This window comes from Doryrhamphus excisus, chromosome 2 (genome assembly GCF_030265055.1).
Source record: "Doryrhamphus excisus isolate RoL2022-K1 chromosome 2, RoL_Dexc_1.0, whole genome shotgun sequence".
NCBI classification, from domain to species: Eukaryota; Metazoa; Chordata; class Actinopteri; order Syngnathiformes; family Syngnathidae; genus Doryrhamphus; species Doryrhamphus excisus.
Window position 1 is genome coordinate 22,419,771 of NC_080467.1, and position 17,035 is coordinate 22,436,805.

General features: G+C 42.6%; 4 non-coding genes across 4 annotated transcripts; 2 read left to right on the forward strand and 2 right to left on the reverse strand.

The window, feature by feature from the left end:
* Positions 1–11,899: 11,899 nt before the first annotated feature.
* On the reverse strand, positions 11,900–11,981 carry trnas-gcu (transfer RNA serine (anticodon GCU)). Its single transcript has one exon. It is a non-coding gene; the product is annotated as a tRNA-Ser (tRNA).
* Positions 11,982–13,888: 1,907 nt separating this feature from the next.
* On the reverse strand, positions 13,889–13,961 carry trnak-uuu (transfer RNA lysine (anticodon UUU)). Its single transcript has one exon. It is a non-coding gene; the product is annotated as a tRNA-Lys (tRNA).
* A 2,073-nt stretch (positions 13,962–16,034) lies between these two features.
* Positions 16,035–16,108, forward strand: trnan-guu (transfer RNA asparagine (anticodon GUU)). The gene has a single exon. It is a non-coding gene; the product is annotated as a tRNA-Asn (tRNA).
* A 371-nt stretch (positions 16,109–16,479) lies between these two features.
* trnas-cga (transfer RNA serine (anticodon CGA)) lies at positions 16,480–16,561 on the forward strand. Its single transcript has one exon. It is a non-coding gene; the product is annotated as a tRNA-Ser (tRNA).
* The last annotated feature ends 474 nt before the right edge of the window (positions 16,562–17,035 follow it).

Below are 17,035 nucleotides of genomic sequence, written 5' to 3' on the forward strand. Positions count from 1 at the left end.
ATTCACCAGCACCTCTGTTCACAACCGCCTCCTCTCCCCACACCCGGACCCTTTTTCTACAGTCAGCCTTTTCCCTCCTTTCAACTCCCCAATGCGTCTGAAATATCTGACCTCATCCACAAATCCAAGCCCTCCACTTGCCAGCTGGACCCCATCCCAACAATCCTGGTCAAATCCTGCCTCTCCTCTCTGCTTCCTCTCATTTCTGCCATTATCCACTCTTCACTGTCTACCGGTACTGTCCCCCCAGCCTTCAAAGCTGCTGCTGTCACTCCAATCCTGAAAAAACCTGGTTCAGATCCCAACAACTTCAATAACCTCTGCCCTATCTCCAACTTACCTTTCATTTCCAAAATTCTTGAAAAAATAGTCTCCTCCCAACTTCACGCACATCTCACCCTTAACAATCTGTATGAACCCTTCCAGCCCGGCTTCCGTCCCCGTCATAGCACCGAAACTGCAGTCATCAAAATCACTAACGATCTCCTCACTGCACTGACACCGGTTCACTTTCAATTCTCATCCTCCTTGACCTGAGTGCGGCCATTGACACCATCTCACACCCCATCCTCCTCAGTAGACTCTCCTCAATTGGCATCACCCACACCCCCCTCCACTGGTTCCATTCCTATCTCACAGACCGCACTCAGTTCATACAGCTTAAGTCTTTCTCCTCTGACCCCTCCCCAGTCACCACAGGTGTGCCCCAGGGCTCTGTCCTGGGGCCCCTTCTTTTCATAACCTACCTTCTCCCCCTCAGCCATATCTTCCGTAAATTTAACATTCACTTCCACTGCTTCGCGGCTGACACCCAGCTCTACCTTTCTTCCAAACCTAACTCCACACTCCCACCCCCCTCCCTCACCTCCTGTCTCTCTGAAATAAAATCATGGTTCACCTCTAACTTTCTGAAACTTAATAGCAATAAAACTGAATTCTTACTCATTGGCACCAAATCCACCTGATCTAAAGTTGACTCCTTCTCTCTCTCCATCGACAGCTCCTTAGTCTCCCCCTCCCCTCAGGTCAAGAGTCTGGGTGTCATCCTCGACAGCACAATATCTTTTCAATCCCACATCAATAACGTCACCAGGTCAGCTTACTTCCATCTGCGCTCCATTAATCGTCTTCGATTTTATATTGGTGTTTTTTATCTTCTGTACAAGCGACCTTGGGTGTCCTGAAAGGCACTTTTAAATAAAATGTATTATTATTATTATAATGCATAATCATGCTGTACCAAACATTTTTCTGTAGTAACCCAAACGGTCGAGACAGACAGCTGCCCCACTGAGCCTGGGTTCTGTCCAAGGTTTCTTCCCAAGAGGGAGTTTTTCCTTGCCTCCGTTGCCAGGTGCAGGTTTGGGTTTCTGTTGTTCATTTATGATGAACTTGATGATAGACCAAACTAATGATAATAATAATGTGAACCAAAGTGCTTCGAGATCACTTGTTTTGTTGTGAGTTGGTGCGATATAATGTCATTGAACGCTTGTAAAATTACTGCTGTTTTTTTTCTGAAATATTTGATGTGCCTTGGGCCGCTGACCTAAACTGTTACATACGGGACATGTTGCCTTGCTACATGAAGTGTTTGTCATTGGTTTTATCTTTCTATATTGCAGAATATTATACATCACAATACTGTTCATAACTGGTGTAATTGTTGACATTTTGACTTCAAGAATTTAAGGCTTTGTTGCATCTTGTTGTGGTTCCTTTTTAAATAAACTGTCAAACGATTTATTCAGAAATTGTCTGGTTTTATATATGAACTTAAGTACAGGTTTTGCTTCCACTGTCTTTTTAAACTGAAATATTCCGCTGCATTCCACCCATCTTCCACTGCTTTTCCGAGGTTGGGTAAAGGGCGGCAACCTCAGCAGGGAAGCCCCGACTTCAGTCTCCTGGCTCCTTCATCCAGCTGCACATGCCTTGAAATCTACTGTTTGGTTCTATTTTGGCTTATGAGGTGACAGTAAGTTGAGAAACCCCAACTTTGGAAATAACTGCTGATGTTAGGTCACATGAATGAACACATTTAAGCTTTCGCTTTGAATGTGATGCCACTAGATGCCTTTTACAAAGAGTTTGTAAAAAATTATTCCTGCAATATGCAATGCTTAATGCTCGGCAGCGTGGCACGGCAGACACCGGGCCCGAGGTTCACAGCATCAAAATTTCCGCTGGAATTTTCTAGTTATGGGCTTGCCCAGCCATACAAGCTTTGCAGCTGTCTATGGAGCTTGCATGCTGACTTGAGGCTCTCTTGCTAGGTGCTAGCATGATGACTGTTATCATGTTAGCATTTAAGCTAATTTCCTCATATCTAAAGGCAACTACACACATGGCATGTTGTGGGGACACTGTGGGACTGCTTTAATACTTTCGGGACTTGAAGCTATCTTGCTAGGTGCTAGCATGGTAGCCGTTAACATGTTATCATTTAAGCTAATTTACTCATGTCTAAAGGCAAATACATACATGGCATGATGCAGGGAGGTTATAGGACAACCTTGGCAGTTTCTAAACTTGAGGCTCTCTTGCTAGGTGATAGCATGATGACTGTTCGCATATTAGCATTTTAGCTAATTTGCTGATGTCTCAAGGCAAATACACACATTGTATGATGTGGGGACACTATGGGACTGCATCAAACTGTTCGGGACCTGAGGCCCTCTTGCTAGGTGCTAGCGTGGTATCCGTTAGCATGTTAGCATTGTCAGGTTCAAACTCCTGTGACTTTACTTAAATACAGTAAAGTCTTGTTATATCGATATTGTCGGGAGTTGGAAAAAATATCGATATAACCGGTATTCTGCGCCAAACTGCATTAAAAGTGGGCAATAATACACTCAACATTGTTCTATAGCATAGAACAATGTCGAGCTGCTTAAATCAATCTTTGCTTAAGGATTTCAATACCAAAAAAGAACACGGCGAACGGCTGCTTCCAGTCAACTTTATTGTTCACACTTCCACCACCAGAGCACAGCACACACCGATTCCCGCACTTCCTGGTTCATAGGTCATGCTCAACCCGCCCCACATAGCTGGCCAAACACATGCCTGCAACAGAAGAACCAACTGCGTTTGTGGTTTCTCTCGTGTGTATAGAATAAAAAGATATCTGAATACAACACAATTAAATACATGTACAGTGCATCCGGAAAGTATTCACAGCGCTTCACTTTTTCTACATTTTGTCATGTTACAGCCTCATTCAGCCTCACAAATTGTATTAATTTAATCTCTTACCTCAAAATTCTACACAAAATACTCCATTTTGACAATGTGAAAAAAGTTTTTTTTGACATGTTTTGAATTTATTAAAAATAGAAAACAAAAAAATCACATTTACATAAGTATTCACAGCCTTTGCTTAATACTTTGTTGATCCACCTTTGGCAGCAATTACAGCCTCAAGTCATCCCACAAGTTTAGCACACCTATCTTTAGGCAGTTTTGCCCATTCTTCTTTGCAATAAGTCTCAAGCTCCATCAGGTTGGATGGGAGACGTCTGTGCACAGCCATTTTCAGATCTCTCCAGAGATGTTCCATCGGATTCAAGTCTGGACTCTGGCTGGGCCACTCCAGGACATTCACGGAGTGGTTCTGAAGCCAATCTTTTGAGATCTTGGCTGTGTGCTTCGGGTCGTTGTCCTGCTGAAAAATGAACCTTCGCCCCAGCCTGAGGTCAAGAGCGCTCTGGAGCAGGTTTTCATCCAGGATATCTCTATATATTGCTGTCTAAGAAAGTCCTCCATCAAGTCTTTGGTCCAAAGTCTCCTTTTCTGCACATGCCAGGGTCATATTGCTGTTCTAGTCTCTCCTCTGGATGTCCTCCTTGCAGGTGGCCATTTGTTGCCACTTCTAGATTCTGGTGCTTGGCTTGTCCTTGCATCAAAGGTGTGATCCTGTCCAGTTCTGAGTCGGCCACATTCCACTTTAGTGGCTGGTGATGTGATTGTCGTTGTCACCATAAACACCATGTCAGCAAACATCTTCTGAACTTTCAGTCTGGAAGTGATCGTTTGCTGTCAGAGCACAGTTCATGTGATGGATCTTCTTCAGGTCTTGGTGAAGATAAAACTGGACACAATGCATGTCTGGAGGTGATGAGAGGACTCATTATGCATATTGTTGTATCAGGATGTTGTTTTCAGGTTGTTGGCAGAGCAAGGGTGGAGGTGTGAGATCAAGATCATGGACCACTCTGAGACACTGAGGTACTGTATGGGAATGAGGACACTGCAACATCAGGAATACCAATCCTCCTGTTACAATAGTGATCTTAGAACTAGGATGCATTGTTCGGTTTTCTGGACCAGGGTATGTGCTATAATCTTCACTGCTCAACACAATGCCTCAGAGTCTAGGATCTGAAGTCCCCTGCATCACAGACTGGTCTTTACCTTCCTCGTCAGACTCCCGAACAATGACTACTTTACAATGCGTTTGATGTATCCAAGTGTTTCTTTCTACAATTCTTAATGCTGTTGGTGTCGTTAACAGTACTTGATGAGGCCCTTCCCACTTGGGAGAGTGCCAGTGTTTTCTTTTTACACTTTTACTCAACACTCAGTCTCCTGGTGTCAGTCTCATGTCTTCTATCAAAGTAGAATCGTCATCAGTTTCCTACACATTTTCGAATTGTGTCAACCTATATGGTTTGACAAACAACGTTTCATATGGACTCAAACCATTTGTGCCGTTATGTTTATGTGTAATTTAACTGGATCTAAACATTATGTCCTTGGACACTTTGTTTCTTCCATGTATTTTCTGTTCTACCAGTCCTCCACTTTGGGGATGGTACGCGCTATGGTTCTTTAAGTCCATGCAGAACATTGTTCCTGTTTTCTTTCCTTTTTTCTTTTCTTTTACAAGTTAATTTACAAAGTGACTGCTGTAGTCTAATTCTGTTTCATTCTCAATATATTCCATGCAGATCAGATGAGTACCATGTTAAACTGCGATCAGTACTTGTCAACCACTAGTAAAGTTAGTAGAAGGTCAGGACACAGCATCCTGTGCTGCGTCTTGTGTTATCTTTGCAGAGATCATTGTGGGAGAACCAAAAAGCCAGGATGGTCTCAGGCATTTATGGTCATTCACTCATTGGAAAACTAAACTCAGGAGGCAATAAAGATAATGGGGTGAAGGAGCAAGTGTCTGGTCCAGGAACAGGATCCTGGTCCATCTCATACACATACCCCTACTCCATCCCATATGAGGCCAATCTACAACAGCTCTGGGATGCAAGAATCAGGGCTGACCTTCCTTCACTTTTATTTAGCTCAATAAAGTCCATATGTATTACTTGAAATTAATATTGTGGTTTTGGAAATTGGCCACACCTCGGTCACAAGTTGTCCTGGACGTTGTGTTTTGCACACATTAAAAACGCTCAACAAAAATTTTTTGAATAAGATTTTTTAAATACGAATTAAAGTGGGTGTTAATAGTGTGACACATCCCTCCTGTTGAGACATGTGTAACACCATGGCTCAAAATGTCAGCCCACTTTTACAATTTTTTGGCAAGATTGGTTTCTTTTCTGTCGACATATAAACATTTTTGTCCAAGGTTGCTTTATTACTAAGACAGTGGTCAATTTCCTGTTTTGGACTTTGTTGTTGCATATCAGCCAATATCTCAAAGTCTACTTGTAATCTTTCAGTTTCAAGATGGTCCAGTTCCTTTAGTGCTGCTTGTTTTATAATTTTATCAGCGAACGCATTTCCTAAGGATATCGGATCAGTATTATTTGTATGTCCCATTTACATGCAATGCAATTTGTATTGGTAATTGCACTGCTTCTAGTAATGCTGTTAACAATCCTGCATGAGTTACTGGTTTTCCTGTTGATGTTATCATACCTCTGTTCTGCAAAGGTATGTACTGTTCAATGTACATATTGGCTATCGGTATAATTTGTCACCTTTTGACCTTTCATTAATTTGCATGCTTCTGTAAGCGCTATGACTGCATAGCCAGTTATGATTCTTTCCACAAATCATTTTTCTTTGAGGAAACATCTACAAAAATCTCCTCTTTTTGTTAGTGCCTGAGCTAATAAGTCTGGTCTACACTCTGTAGTTTGTGTTGTTAGTTCATCACAATCATGTCTTTCGCTTTCCTCAGGGAGTGGTAGAAGGGTAGCTGGGTTGAGCGTGGTGCATCGCTCAAGTGTTACATGTGGTTGAGACAAAAGACAGATGTCTAGCAGGAGACAAAAATGTCATGCTCGTCTGCAATAGCAGGGTGGAAACCGCATGAGGTACTTTCAGTACTAGTAAATGGAACAATATAATGGTTGCACTTGTTTCCACGGCCATAGATGCTGCTATTAGCCCGCACACAATGTAAGATGGCGCATGCTACTGCATCTAGCTTACAAGAGTAGTACGCTATTGGTTGTTTCTTTGCACCATACTCTTGGTAAGAGTAATCTACTGTTTGTTTAAATGTTTTGCTGTAATCATGCAGTGCTACAATCATACTTCCTACCAGTACTCTTTTTCACAGAATGCTTTTTCTGCCTCCTCATTCCACTGTAAGAGTGACGTCATTTTTATACATTAACTTTGTTAATGGTGACACTATTTGTGCATAGTTTGGAATCCAACATCTACATCTAATTAGTGAGTCCTAAGAAGGACATAATTTGCTTTGTTGTTTGTGGTTTAGGTGCATTTAAAATTGCTTGTTTCCTGTCAGCTAGAATAGTTTGTCCTTGTCCTGTCAACTGATGGCCCAAGTAGTTCACTGATTGCTTACAAAATTGTACTTTGTCTTTACTCACTTTAAGGCCTTCTTTCGCTAAATGGTGTAATAAGGCTATTGTGTCTTCCTCACATGACTTCCTATCTGGTGACGCTAGTAGGATGTCATCTACATATAGTAATATATGGCTTTCATTTGGGGATTAAACATAGACATAATGGCTATCATTGCTTGTGAATACATTTTCGGGCTTTCACAATATCATTGCGGTAGGCGTGTGTATGTATATTTTTCCTGCAAACGTAAATGCGAACCTAAACCTTCTTTCTCCATGTATTGGAATGGAGAAGAATGCATTACTGATGTCTACTATGGTGAACTATGTGACATCTGTTGGTAAAGAATTTAACAATGTGTGTGGGTCAGGCACACAAGGTGCTCTTGCCACCACAGCTTGATTTACAGCTTGTCCTGTATCATTCTCCATCCCACAGAGAGTGGCACTTTTTCCCACTGGAAAATTAAGGATGTTCCATTTTGAGCTGTTACATTCTACTAAGGCTTTAGCTTTTAACAATTCTTCTATGACTGGTTTTATTCCTTCATATGCATCTGGTTTTATTGGGTATTGCCTAACACATGTCCTGTAATCATTTTTAGCTTTAATTTGTACAGGTTGGGCACTTTTAATTAGTCCTACATCTGATGGACCACAACGTTATTGGTAGGGACTTGACCATTATTGTCAAATTTTCCTCCTGCTGTCCTGAGCCATGTATTGCCTGCAGATCTTGAATGTGGAAATTCATATCTGCAAGTTGTTCTACATGCTCCCGAGTCACAAAGAAATCTGATTGGATTACCATTCACTTCCAATGTGACTTCTGCGATGTTCAAAGGCAAATACCTCTTGTAAATTTAATTCTACTACTGGTTCATCATTTTGTTCTGGTTCTATTTGTTTAGACAAGCCTAGTCATGCCTAATATGGCTTTTGGTTCCTTTTGAACTGGCCTTTGTCACAATCACGGGAGAAGTGACCTTCTTCACCGCAATTCCAACATCCAGTATTGTTGGGATAGCTTCGTACATTCTGTCTACCTTTTCCTCTACCTTTTCCTCTGAATCGTCCTTGACTTTGAAAGAGGATTTCTCCGTTATCTGTAACAAAGGTGTGTATTTTTTGCATCTTATTTTTGTTACTTAACACCTGCATTTTGCATGCTGCATGCTGCACGTGTGTGATATAGTCTGCCATAGTTGCTGTGGGCATTCCGATGAAATGTTTATCAACCCACCCTTTTATGCCAGGATTTGAATTAGCATGTATCGCATTCTTTAACTGTTGTTGGTATGGGCCTGTGGGTTCATCATCTTCAGCAAGGCCGCTATTTTGTTTGAATACCGTAATCATACGCACTCTATACTCATCAAATGATTCGTCATTCTTTTGTTTGCATTGTCCTATTGTTGAGTAATTAGCTCTTTTCCTGAACTTTGCTAGGACTCTCTCTTCCAACTGATTGATTCTTTGCTCCAATGTGGGGTCATCATGGGCCACAGGTTGGCCATTGCCATATGTGGGGCTCCAATTTCCTTTACACAGACACCACTCTGGCCCTAAGGCTCTCATCCACACTTGTTGTACTTCTATTCCGTTCAGGTGGTATGACATTCTCAAGTTGTTCATGTCTGTAATAAATCTTACGGCGTCCTCTTTTACAGGTGTGACACCATCTAAGGCCTTCTTTACATCTTCCTGTGTCCATGTACGATACACTAGGATTGTGGGACGTTCATCATTGGCTACATTAGGGTTCGGTACTTCTATCATTGGAAACGCATCGGTTTCCGGTGAAACCCTAGATGGTGATTTAGGAGAAAATACTTCTCCCATCTGTTTTGACCACTCAACAGAAAAAGGTTTAGCTCTTGTTTGTGGTGGGTATGGCACTGATGGTCTGACATCGTGGTTGTCATAATGTGGGGGTTCAGCGAACTGTGGATACAATTGTGATTGTCCACCTACTACACCATCATTTTGACTACTATTGCTCACTCCTTTAGTTGGCATAACCCTACTTTCATTACCTTCCTTTCGTGTAAAAAATGTGTCTGCGTCTTTCTCCTCATTTACTTTTCCTTCATCTTTCTGATACTCCTGAAGTAAAACTTCCCTTACTATCTTATATAACTCTTCCTTTTTACAACCTTTTTTTTCTGCTCTATCTCTCGCCTTCCTTTCTTCCATCTTCGCCTCGCCTTTTTGCCTTCTCTCTGCCAACTCCTTCCAATATGACAGGTCATCATACCCTTGCTTTTGCATTTTTTTGGTTTGATTCTTGTTCCTTTTTGCAATATCCTGTTGCAATTTTATTAATTTAGGGATCGATAATTGTCCGTCAAAACCATACTTGTTAATCCATATTTCTAGATGTTTTATTTTGGTTGGTTGGCGGTGAAACACGTAACACCAATCCTTGCAATTTAGTTCCTCCCTTTTGACTTGTGTTTTTCCACTTTTATTTCCCATCTTGGGAATAATTTGGTCCCTGTTGTGATGAGCTTCCTCGGGAAAACTAACAACAGGGTTGTTTGTCAGTGAGAGAGTAATTAACTTTTCTTTGAGGTAATTCTCAAGCTTCTACCCCGGTGAGGGCGGATAATTCTTGCCTCTGCTTCCTCAAAGACTTACTCTTTTTCTCACCCTTTAATATGAAGACCTGTCTCGTGACAAAATCTCCCATTCACACACTCATTCGTACTTTGAAAACGTTTTCACATTCAAACCCCGAAAAGGCCTTTCACCGCGGAGGCACTCCTTTTCTAGCCTAACATGACCGCCAACTCTGTCTTATTGTGAAAGACCGCCAACTCCGTAACACTGTGGGTCCATCTTATTACACAAGACTGCCAACTCGTCTTCCTACAGAAGACTGTCGAGTCCGTCTCTTTGCTTGCCAGCGACTAGTATACACAAGGCTTTTAGCACCGGGTGACAAACCTTATTGACTCGCGGGCCGCACTCAGCTCTAGGGGTCAAAAACCCTTAGCGGGCTGCATGTGGACCCCAGGTCTCAGTTTGCCCACCCCTGCTTTAACACAAAGGGACGGCGCCCTTTTACTCTACACTCTGATCAAAAGTGTCTTACTGATTGTTGTCTTCTCTTCCGTCGGTATCCCGTCAACCTTCAGCTTCCAGTTGTTGAGCTGAGAAGACAGCCCGTCAAAGGGTTTTGTCTGCCGTGGCCACGGTCTTTCTGTCTTGTCCGCTCCACAACTGGACTCCTCAGGTATCTCGGGATCTGGCTCGAAGAACCAAGTAAATGTCAGGTTCAAACTCCTGTGACACTTGTAAAAACACTTAAATACAGAAATACAGAAGAGACAGACAACAATATTCAAAGTTGCTCGCAGCGAGGAGAGTGAAACCACATACCCAGTGACATGCCGCTCCACTCTGAATATGCAGTTCACACTCCTCTCCTTTTATTCTCTTTCGGGGGTCCCTACTACATGGTCGTGCAACTCTAAGGGGGGGTGGAGAAGGCAGTTGCACGAGCTGTATTTGTTTGTCTATGTGTGTGTGTGTATGTGAGAGCTATTACTTTTAATGTTTTACGAGTTCTTATCTTGACACATTCTTGCAGGATTAACATGAGCATCTGCAGAGTCGCTGTTGGTGCATCCAAGCACCTCCAGGACCTGGGGGTCGCTGAGGGTCTCTGATTAGGGTCACAGGAACATTCCTTCTTCAGCACATTCAAACACTTTCTATTGTCTAAGCAAGTGATAACTAACAAAATAATCTACATTTTATTCTAACACTCGCCCGATATGCGCTCCGCAACGCCTTGTCATTCCAGCCGCTCTCTGTCGCTATCCATTCGACTCGACAACCGGCTGCGGGAGCGCAGCGCACAGCGGAGCCTCTCCGACCCACATGTCGGCTCCAAATCCCACCTCCTGGGGCTCTTCCGGCACCACTCCTCCCTCCCTGCTCCAGCAGCGGAGCGCCGTCTGATGACGTCGGGAGTGTCGTCCCCATGCAACTGGTAGCCAGTCGCCTTTCGTCAGCGGAGAGGAGTCACCGTCCACGCCTGTGGCTGTGCCACTTTACAGAGGCTCATCCACTTGACGGTTGAATTTTTTTTCTCTTACAGTGTGTCCCCACGTGGCATTGGTGGTTCAGTGGTAGAATTGTTGACATTTGCTGCCAGCCAATCAGGATGCGACACAGACGTCAGACAAGCAAAGAGACTCGCCTGCCACGCGGGCATGATTACCATTACCATTACCATTACCATATATCAGGGATGGCAACTGAATTAAGAATCAATGCCAGAAACCTGCCACAGGATTTCAGATAATGTTTTGATGCAGACTGGTCATGATGCCTCTGATTCATTCAAATCATTAATTTATTAAAATTAATTAAACCACTACCTGTGAGAGGTAAGGTACGCCATTGCACTAAACATTGATAGAATAGTTAGTAATGGAGTTAGTAGTGAATAACTAACAATGCTTGTGGGGATTTTTTTGGTTTTGGACATCTTTCAGATAAATAAACATGCAAACTGACCCGGGAACATCATGGCTGTTCCTGGCAAATGAACATAACAGGAGGGTTAAGATGACTACACTTCCAAAGTTCTCAGCTATGACTGAACCTCTCGCTCCTTTGTTCCCCGAGAAACTAGGTTGGGTGTGGAATTGATCAAACATCAAGAAGACCACATCAGTTTAAAAAAAATAAAAAGTGATATCTTGACAGAAAAAGGCCCGGTTAGCTCAGTCGGGAGAACATGACACTCTTAATCTCAGGGTCGTGGGTTCGAGCCCCACATTGGGCGGTTCAGCTCTTTTGGTGATACATCTTAAAGATTTCTTTCCTGTGGAAAATTCTGCAACATGCGGAAAACATTTCATTCGAAGTACACAAAAACAAATCCCATTCTTGTAGGACCACAAATGGTAGAGCGCTCACTTCGCATGTGAGATGAAGTGGAATCGATGCCTGCATCCTCCAAATGGTATATTATGCCTTTTTCTTGCCAAAAAAGCATTCTCAATCTCCCACATCGTACCGGATGCTTGGATTAATTGCATTCTAATGATGTTTCCTAAAAACACAGGTGGTGTCAAAACTGGTGCATTAGTATAGTCCGATGAGGATGGGATTCGAACCCATGCGTGCAGAACACAATGGATTAGCAGTCCATCACCTTAACCTCTCGGTCACCTCATCTCCTTTGTGGACATGGTCTTGTTGACTCAAAATGACACATCTTAATTAGTGTTTTGGTGTTGCAGAAATTGTGGCAGCCTTCCAGTGCAGCGGGGGGATTTAACTCAAAGGCTAGAGTTCTTGCTCTACATGCAAGAAATAGTGGGTTTGATACCCGTATTGTCGAAATGATGTTATGGCTTTTTTTTGCCAACAAAAGCGTTCTTGATCTCCGACATCGTACTTTATACTTTGATTCATTGCATGCTAATAATGTTTACTAAAAATACAGGTGTGGTCAAAACTAGTGTATTTTTACATCACCACACTTCAAGTGGACAGACAATCTTGTCTTTTCAGACAATACAATTACAAAAGCAACACACACCTGCCATGACCCTGAATCGGCCGGGGTTGTTGCGGCCACAACACAGAGTAGGAACCACTATACAATTACGGCTGTGAGCTATGCTTTTTTGGGCAAGAACCATAAACTCAGACTTGGAGGTGCAGATTGCTCATTCCAGCTGGTTCTTTTTCGTCTGCGAGCAAAGCTTGAATTTCATGTGGGTGTTGTCCTGGCGGGAGAAACATTTTAGCTGGTGTCGGCATGGCTACCGTGACAAAAGCCCATTTTCCTTTCCAGTAAATGTGCATCAGCTGAACACTTTGCAGACCTAATGCTGTGAACATTTGCGCGAACTCAAGGTCGGGTCCTACATCCTTTTTGTGTCTGATTGTAACATGATATGCATCAGGATTCCGTATGTCACCTCCCAACTGCACTTGTCTGGTCTTAATATGTCATTGGCTGTGTTGTCGTGATCGATGTTGATGAAATCAAGAGAACAAAGTCACCCCTTTACAAACTATTTGCCAACTCACGATGTAAACAGCAATTGTGCTGAAAACTGGGATTGAACCAAGGACCTTTAGAGATTCAATCCAACGCTCTCCCAACTGAGCAATTTCAGCTGCAAAGGGGGTTCTCTGCTTTTCAGTCTGGGCTAAAAGTGGGGGTAGGGTGAAGCTGTGTCTGTGCCACGTACTATGTTGCTGTGTATCTGGTCCAGTGTGTTCTCATCTTGGGTTGGAATGTCCCCATGCTGGTAAAGGGTGGGGAATACAGTCCGTTGATGAGGATAAGCGGTACAGTGGAGTTCACTGGTTAAAGTCGCCAGGTACCATAAAAATGGCAATGGGCCACGAGGGTGTTCTGAATTCCCCTTTGGCCAAATTGGCTAAATGGCCGTACAAAAAGCACCATACTTGGAGCCTGTGGTCAATGTCAACAGTTGGGCTAATTCAGTTCCGTTGAGACGGTGATTATGTACCAAGTCAGTTATGTCAGTCAGGATTTGGTCAAGGTTGTTGTGTGGTTTTGGCATGGATAAGGCTATGTATCTAAATTTAGGAGGAGTCCATGGTCTGTAAACATACTGAGGTACTCCCACTGCTGTTGCGGAACTTGCGGGACCTTGCAAATTTCCCCACAGAGGGACGAATAAAGGCATATCTTATCTTCTACCATAGGGTAGGCTTTTGGCAAGAAGTAGGATTCTTAATCCTACTTCTTGCCATTCTTAATGCCTTCCCAAGTTCCAACATTTCCTTGGGAGCGAGTTTGATAACCGAGCCCACCCAGGGACTCTCAATTCACACGTGTTGGACTTTGGACTCCCTCCCTTGTATGAACATTTTTCCCCATTGGTGAACTGTTTTTGTGTTGGTGCCAGATGCACAGCTGGCGCTGTGGCTAAGCTGGTCAAAGTGCCTGTATCGCACTGTATCTTGTGTTCCCTGAGAAACTCATATCTTCAATTTAATTATTGAGAATTGTGTTTACCCACAGTCCTGGAAGATCGCAAAGGTGCTTGGTCGAAAAGTTTTACTTAAACAAGTTATTCAGGGAAGGTGCCTAACTTCACCGCCTGAACAGGGACTTGAACCCTGGACCCTCAGATTAAAAGTCTGATGCTCTACCAACTGAGCTATCCAGGCCTTTGTCGAATGAGGACAACTCCCAAGGTAAAATCTTCTGGCATACTGGCTAAGCTGGTCATAAGTTAGGACAATTTCACCATCAGTAAAACGACACTAAAAGGTCTGACTACTTGATGCAGGTCATATTAGTTTGGAAACGTGTATATAAAGTTGTATTGCAGTTATGTTTATCCTCAATATCTTATTTGTGTACATGTGCATGTGTGTGTATACATCTATGTGTAGATGTGTATATACATATGCATATGTATATGTGTTATATGTATATATGTATGTGTATATATATATATTCATTCATTCATTCATTTTCTACCGCTTTTCCTCACGAGGGTCGCGGGGGGTGCTGGAGCCTATCCCAGCTGTCTTCGGGCGAGAGGCGGGGTACACCCTGGACTGGTCGCCAGCCAATCACAGGGCACATATAGACAAACAACCATTCACACTCACATTCATACCTATGGACAATTTGGAGTCACCAATTAACCTAGCATGTTTTTGGAATGTGGGAGGAAACCGGAGTACCCGGAGAAAACCCACGCATGCACGGGGAGAACATGCAAACTCCACACAGAGATGGCCGAGGGTGGGAATTGAACCCTGGTCTCCTAGCTGTGAGGTCTGCGCACTAACCACCAGACCGCCGTGCCGCCTATATATATATATATATATGTATATATGTATGTATATATGTGTGTATATATAAATGTATATATATTTTTCCCCTTTCTCCTCTTTAAATGTTCTCCTTTTTAAATGTTACTCATTATTATGTTTGCTTGGTTGTCGGTAGCCACAGGGGAAAAAAATATTGTTGATTTTTGGGGAAAAAAAAAAAACTGTCTACATTGGTGGCACTACTGAATTTAATTTAGTTGTAAATTCAATGAAATGTGACACAGTACAATGTCTTATAAATATAAGTGGGAATGGTATTTTAATAGTGATCATTCTACTGTCTTGTCATCTCTGCTGGAATCTCTGATTGACTGATATGAGAAATGTAAGAATATTACCTTAATACCTTTGTAACTATACTAAATTGTTAGAGGTACCCAGGCTAACATGCATAAATATAGAGGTAGGGATTATCATTATTATTATCATTAATTATTATTAATTATTACTTTACAAAAAATAGTAATAATGGACAGCAAGACATCATTGCTTCAAAAATTGGTTTGAGCACAGACCTAAAACCTTGCTTCCTAATGCACAAGACTAGACACACACAAACTAATAAACACGTCTAAAAACCTCAGGTAGGGTTTGACAAGAAGAAACTGATGTTTGGGTTGGTCACCTGTCCAAACACAGTCTCAAGTTCTTGTTTCTTAATGCATAAGATTAGACACATGCAATACAGTAAATGTCACAAAAAAGTGGGCTAATAAATTGACACACAAAGACTGCCGATTTCAGAAAATAACAGAAGAAATCTCTACACTCTACAAGAAGCAATGAAGTCTGTAAAATTAAATAATTAAAAATAAAAAAATCACAAATTTTTTAACTATAATGATGAAAATTGTAATATTAATGATGATTATAATGATGGTAATAATGATAAAGATTATAACAACAATGATAATAATAATAATAATAATATTACAATGAAAATAATAACAGGGGAAACAAGACAGTGGCATGAACATGATTATATCCTGCAAAAAGGCGGTCGCATCTTTCCCCTCTCCTCCCCATCCCTTATCTTCCCTGCTTTGTTGTCCCCTGTACATCCTGTCGATGGAGTTTGACTTGATTCTTTGTCACGCAGTCTGAAATTGGCAAACTGAGAAATTCTGATTGAGTGACCAATGCAGTCTGTCTATTTTAATACATTTTGTCTCAACTCATGTTGAAAAAGGACAGAGCCATTTCCGTGAGAGCACAAGACCCCTGGATTGTACCCCAAAATACTTTGCGTTCATCAAAGAGTAAAGCTGGTGTCCTGGTTTGCAATGCCTCGATTGTTACACCAGAATGTGCGAGTCACATCCAAAACAAAGGGCATGCTGGACGCATAGCATGCGTTAGTATGGCTTCAACTGAACAGAAGTTGGCGGAGTGTGCGTTTCTGTGGCGCAATCGGTCAGCGTGCTCGGCTGTTAACCGGGAGGCTGGTGGTTCGAGCCCACCCAAGGATGTTCTCTGGATGCATCAGTGTCACTGTTCATTGCGCTCCTCTCTTGCACAGCACTTGTGTGGTTCCCAATTGGCAAACTGTGTGTCAAGGCTCCCTACAAAGACAATACCCTTGTGTATTTGGACATTTGCAGGTTTAAGAAAACAGACCACATTAGCCAAATATCTTCTGGACAAAAGAGTGGTCAGACAAGACAAAGTTTGAGCCAGTCACCTGAACATTAGACTTTTGATCTGAGTGTCCGGGAAGTCCCTGTTTAGGTGACCAGTGATAGGGTCTGAGGTCCACTTGCAAACGCCTCCTTTTTGCCCACAAAATACAAGGGCAACAGGACAATCCCTTCAACAATCCCCCATTGGCCTTTTCCAAGCAGTCACGGTGGCCGAGAGGTTAAGGCGTTGGACTCGAAATCCAATGGGGTTTCCCCGCACAGGTTCGAATCCTGTTTGTGACGCTTTGGTTGGGCATTTGTTGCCGCCATGCTGTTTACTTTGTGGTGGAGTACTGTTGGCTATGAGGCCGGGGTGTTGTCCTTTCACGGTCCGCATTCTCTCCACTGGTGTAGAGACCTGACTACAAAAAAGCAGACCTGACTTAAGGTGACTACACTTCCAAAGTTCCCAGTGATGACTGAACCTCTCGCTCCTTGTGTTCCCTGAGAAACTCATATCTTCAATTTAATTATTGAGAATTGTGTTTACCCACAGTCCTGGAAGATCGCAAAGGTGCTAGGTCGAAAAGGTTTACTTAAACAAGTTATTCCTTGTGTGCTGTTGTAGTCTCTGTCACGCAATTGGTCAGTGCGTTTGGCTGTTAACTGAGAGGTTGGTGGTTTGAGCCCACCCAGGGACTCTCATTTCACACGTGTTGGACTTTGGACTCCCTCCCTTGTACCCATGAACATTTTTCCCCATTGGCGAACTGTTTT